General features: G+C 67.3%; 1 protein-coding gene across 1 annotated transcript in view; it reads left to right on the forward strand.

Moving 5' to 3' along the window:
- Sdf4 (stromal cell derived factor 4) overlaps nt 1-4,761 on the forward strand; it is a 33,398-nt gene that overhangs the window by 26,856 nt on the left and 1,781 nt on the right. The gene's annotated exons all lie outside the window — the stretch shown is intronic.

Raw genomic sequence — 4,761 nt, forward strand, 5'->3', positions numbered from 1 at the left:
CTCGAGGGCTGTGGAAGACTCCCAGGAGACCAGGAGTGCGAGTGTGTGGAAAGGCTGAGCTGAGCTAGGAGGGCGGTGGAGGCTGGGGTGAGGCAGGAGGGGCTGCAGCGGGGAGGCCTGGCCTCCTGGGCCCCAGCCTGACACGGACCAGCGGGGCAGAGGCCGGCTCGGCACCCTTTGGAAACTCCCCCCACTCAGGAGCGCGTCTCTAGCTCTCCGGAAAACCACAGCTTCCCGCCTGACCCTCCAGTCGGTGTGTGCTGCCTCCGCTCCAGATAAGGGTCTACAGGGCGCCACCTCTGTTCTCAGAAACGCTTCCGGCCGCAGCTCTCGCCGAACCTCCACCCCCTCCCCTTGCTGGAAGAGACAACACGCTTCTCTGATAGAAACTCCCCCTGCCCTGAGGCTCAGCCGCGGGCTCTGTCCTCCAGGACAGGTTCCTGTCCGTCCCCAGCTGTGCGGACACCTAGCTGACACAAGAGCTGGACCAGGACCCAGACCCTTCCTTGTTCATTCCTGAGCAGCCTCTCCGTGGGAAGCAGGGGGCTGGGTGGGCGGGAAGGCTCGGTTAGGAGCTGCACTGGCCTCTTCTGAGAGACAAGCCTCCAGGGAGTGGCTGTGTGGGTTGTGTGGGTGGCTTTGGCTAGCACAAGGGTGATCAGCAGACCCCAGGCCCTGGCTTAGGAGGTCCCCAGAGGCAGAGCCTCTGCCGGCCAGCCCCAAGATGGAGATGCAGGGATGGAGGGGCTGAGCGGCTTGGTGGGGGACAGGGTGGTCAAGGATGGGGTGGTTCGGCGCCCCCGTAGCATGCTGGTGGAGTAACTGCCTGCTTGGCTTCTGCCTGCTGGCACCTCCTGGGATTCACCCTTGGAAGAGACAAAGGAAGCCAAGGTGTGAGCCGGTGGCCCTACCTGTCACCCGAGCTGCTCAGGAGGCTGAGATATGAGGCTCGAGGCTCCAAGCCAGGCCAGGCAGGAAAGTCCGTGAAACTCTTATCTCCAATAAACCACCAGAAAACCAGAAGTGGCACTGTGGCTCAAGTGGTACAGCACTCACCTAGAGCTGAAGAGCTGAGGGACAGCGGCCAGGCAGAGTTCAGGTCCACGACCGACACACACACACACACACACACACACACACACACACACACAGGAGAGAGGATGGGTGCGGATGTCCTTGGCACCAAGGAATCCTGTTCCCCTGGGCTCACCAAGTCCCAGGGAAGTTTCCTCGTGGAGCCAGCCTGGCCACGCTGCCGCCACCTGCTCCTGCGTCCCTGGCCCTGCCTGTGCACAATTCCAACTGCAGATTCTACCTGTCACCTGCCAGACCCCTGGGTCGAGATACTCCAGAGCCCCTTCTCTGCAGGGTCCCCGCAGTCCTGAGCTTAGGGAAGCTGGGGCCTGCGCAGGGCTTAAGGGGCTGGGTAGACAGGGCCGGTGCGGCCATCACTCCTGAGGAGCCAACAGAAACCTCCGTCTACCGACTTACACATGGGTACCAGAGCTGCCAGGCATAGGACGAGTTTGAGGGGCTAAGGCTGGGTGGGGTATCTGTAAGGAATAAGGGTATCAGAACAGAGAAAGGGCTGAAAGCAAGCAGCAGAACAGCTGACTTTTATTTTAGGTAAAAGCCTGAGGGGGACACCAGTCCTCCAGCCAGACTGGAGAGACAGACAGCTCTCCTACAACTGAGGTCTTGGGGCTGGGCAGTGGCTCCGTGGCAGAGTGCTTGCCTCGCACACAGGAGCCCTGGGTTCCATTCCTTAGTACCACATTCACAGAAAAAGCCGGAAGTGGCACCTCAAGTGCTAGAGTTCTAGCAGCTCAGGGACAGTGCCCAAGCCCTGAGTTCAAGCCCCAGGAGCGGACAAAAATCAAAAAAGGACAAGTGAGCTGTCTTTCTAGGGAGAAGGGAGGAAGCTCTTCGCGTGAGTGGAGGGAATGCTGCCTCCGGGCCTCGGGGCGGCTGGCCAGCGGAGGGATCCCGGGCCTCGGGGCGGCCGGCCAGCGGAGGGATCCCGGGCCTCGGGGCGGCTGGTCAGCGGAGGGATCCCGGGCCTCGGGGCGGCTGGCCAGCGGAGGAATCCCAGGCCTCGGGGCGGCTGGTCAGCGGAGGAATCCTGGGCCTCCGGGTGGCTGGTCAGCGGAGGAATCTGGGGTGTGGAAGCCCAGGGCGTGACCGGCAGTTTCCCTGGGGTGGGGGCTGTCTGCTTTAGAGGAGGCAGAGAGGTGACCTTTTAGCTGTTTGTCGGCAGGGTCGGCTTAGAGGCACTCCAGGGCTGCTTTCCCAGCAGGGCAGGCATCGCCAATGGGCTCTTTTTCATGGCTCTAATAACGGCTGTGCGTTCCCAAGACAGCCGGCAAGCACCTCCCCAGGAGCTGAGAGCTGGAATGCTCCCTGAAGGTGCTGATAGCACTGGGAAGCAGCCTGGACTTGAGGGCTGTGAGCAGCTGAGAGGCTCTGGGGAGGTCAGGGTGGCCCCGCAGGGGGTGCTGGGAACACCTTCAATGCCAGCAGAAGCGGCATTGCCCAGCGGGCAGGCGTGGATGAACCAAGGCCCCCCTCCCCCCCGCCCTGCGGGCTGCAGGGCAGACGGTGGCTGAGCTGGCACCCCAGGGAGGGCCACATGCTGCAGGGTCCCAGGGCTCCTGGACCCTTGCCACACAGGGACGGGGGTGCGGGTCCTACTGCAATGGGGCACACTCCACAAGGCCACGGCAGGGTGGCTGACTGGGTTGGGACACCCTGTCCTGGTGCGTAGGGGTGGAGGGAGGGGTCTGGTGTTGAGGATGCTCACACCTTACCCAGGTTTGCCCAGAGTTGGCTGGGCTCTTCCCCCTCTGCCCCGCTCCGGAGGCACAGCGGTGCACAGCCCCCTCTAGTGGTCAGAGGGCCCCTTGTCCGGGAGAGGGGCCATGGGAAGCCGTGTTGGCCCCAACCCCCTGGCACTGCTGGGCCAGGCACAGAGCCCACGGAGGTCAAGGGACAGCCCTGTGCAGAGGGGGACCATCCTGGGAGACCGTGTTGGGGGGGGTGACTTGCTATCCTGGGGGACCGTGTGTGTCAGGGGGACTCGCGTCCTGGGGGACTGTGTGTGTGTGTGTGTGTGTGGACTCGCCGTCCTGGGGACCCTGTTGGGGTGTGGTGGACAGGGCTTGTGGGAGCTGGGGACTCACTGGGGCAGTAGCAGGCCCTCAGTGGTTGGTGTGGTCAGTCGCCTGGGTTTTGGGGATCCCTGGGTGGGTGCTGGCCGGTCCCCTGCTGGTTGGCCCCAAGGTCCTCCACCCCGTCCCCATCTCCCCCTTTCCCCCGTTCCCTGTCTCCCCCTCCCTCTGTGTCCCCCCTGTGCCCCAGCCCCCAGTCCCCATCCTGTCCCCCCCGGTCCCTCTGTCCCTGTCCCCACATCCCCATTTCCCTCCATCCCCCCATCCCCTAGTCCCCCTGTCCCCCAGTCTCCCATCCCCCGTCCCGGCCCGTCCGTCCTACCCTGTCCCATCCCCCGTCCCCGTCCCAGCCCAGTCCCCTGGCCCGGCCCGGGCCCTGTCCCCTCCCGTCCCATCCCTGTCCCGTCCCCTGTCCTGTCCTGTTCCCGTCCCTGTCTCGTCCTCGTCCTGGCCCGGCCCCTGTCCAGTCCCGTCCAGTCCCCGTCCCGTCCCCTCCTGTCCCATCCCATCCCTGTCCTGTCCCCTCCCCTCCCCTCCCATCCCTGTCCTGTCCCCTCCCCTCCCCTCCCATCCCTGTCCTGTCCCCTCCCATCCCTGTCCTGTCCCCTCCCCTCCCCTCCCATCCCTGTCCTGTCCCCTCCCCTCCCCTCCCATCCCTGCCGCGTCCCATCCCCGCCCGGCCCAGCCCGTCCCCATCCCGTCCCCCATCCCGTGCCCTGTCCCCCGTCCCCCGTCCCCGTCCCATCCCTGCCCCGTCCCGTCCCGTCCCGTCCCCGCCCGGCCCGGCCCGTCCCCTCCAGTCCCCCATCCCGTGCCCTGTCCCCCGTCCCCTGTCCCCGTCCCGTCCCGTCCCCTCCCGTCCCATCCCGTCCCTGCCCCGTCCCCCGTCCCGTCCCATCCCGTCCCTGCCCCGTCCCCCGTCCCCTCCCATCCCTGCCCCGTCCCCCGTCCCGTCCCGTCCCGTCCCGTCCCGTCCCCTCCCGTCCCATCCCATCCCTGTCCTGTCCCCTCCCCGCCCCTCCCATCCCTGCCCCGTCCCCCGTCCCGTCCCCTCCCGTCCCTGCCCCGTCCCCCGTCCCGTCCCCTCCCGTCCCCTCCCGTCCCCTCCCGTCCCTGCCCCGTCCCCCGTCCCGTCCCCTCCCGTCTCATCCCGTCCCTGCCCCGTCCCGTCCCCCCCCCGTCCCGTCCCCTCCCATCCCTGCCCCGTCCCCCGTCCCGTCCCCTCCCGTCCCATCCCGTCCCTGCCCCGTCCCTGCCCCGTCCCCCGTCCCGTCCCCTCCCGTCCCCTCCCGTCCCCTCCCGTCCCATCCCGTCCCCGTCCCGTCCCCTCCCGTCCCATCCCGTCCCCTCCCGTCCCATCCCGTCCCCTCCCGTCCCATCCCGTCCCCGTCCCGTCCCCTCCCGTCCCATCCCATCCCCGTCCCGTCCCCTCCCGTCCCATCCCATCCCCGTCCCGTCCCCTCCCGTCCCATCCCGTCCCGTCCCCGTCCCGTCCCCGTCCCGTCCCCTCCCGTCCCCGCCCGGCCCGGCCGCGCAGCGCGGAGGCCGCCTGTCACAAAGTAGGCTTTATGCGTCCCCAGGCCCTGGGCCCGCG

Source organism: Dipodomys spectabilis, unplaced genomic scaffold, assembly GCF_019054845.1.
Source record: "Dipodomys spectabilis isolate Male_0828 unplaced genomic scaffold, ASM1905484v1 ptg000299l, whole genome shotgun sequence".
Classification (NCBI taxonomy): domain Eukaryota; kingdom Metazoa; phylum Chordata; class Mammalia; order Rodentia; family Heteromyidae; genus Dipodomys; species Dipodomys spectabilis.